The sequence below is a fragment of the Penaeus monodon genome, chromosome 19, assembly GCF_015228065.2.
Source record: "Penaeus monodon isolate SGIC_2016 chromosome 19, NSTDA_Pmon_1, whole genome shotgun sequence".
Classification (NCBI taxonomy): Eukaryota; Metazoa; Arthropoda; class Malacostraca; order Decapoda; family Penaeidae; genus Penaeus; species Penaeus monodon.
Window position 1 is genome coordinate 6,749,156 of NC_051404.1, and position 205 is coordinate 6,749,360.

Below are 205 nucleotides of genomic sequence, written 5' to 3' on the forward strand. Positions count from 1 at the left end.
TCCTCATTATTATGTAGTTACAATAATACTTACCTGTTTACCTTTCACATTCCGACTCAAAAACCTTTCCTTAACAGTAACCTACCTATTTCTTTCCTATTCCTACCCCGCATGCTCACTCGCGCTCTGCTGGATTTACCACAAAACTTTCAACATTATAGAAAACGGGGATTGGGTGTTGTTAAATAGAGGATTCGCGGTTAAC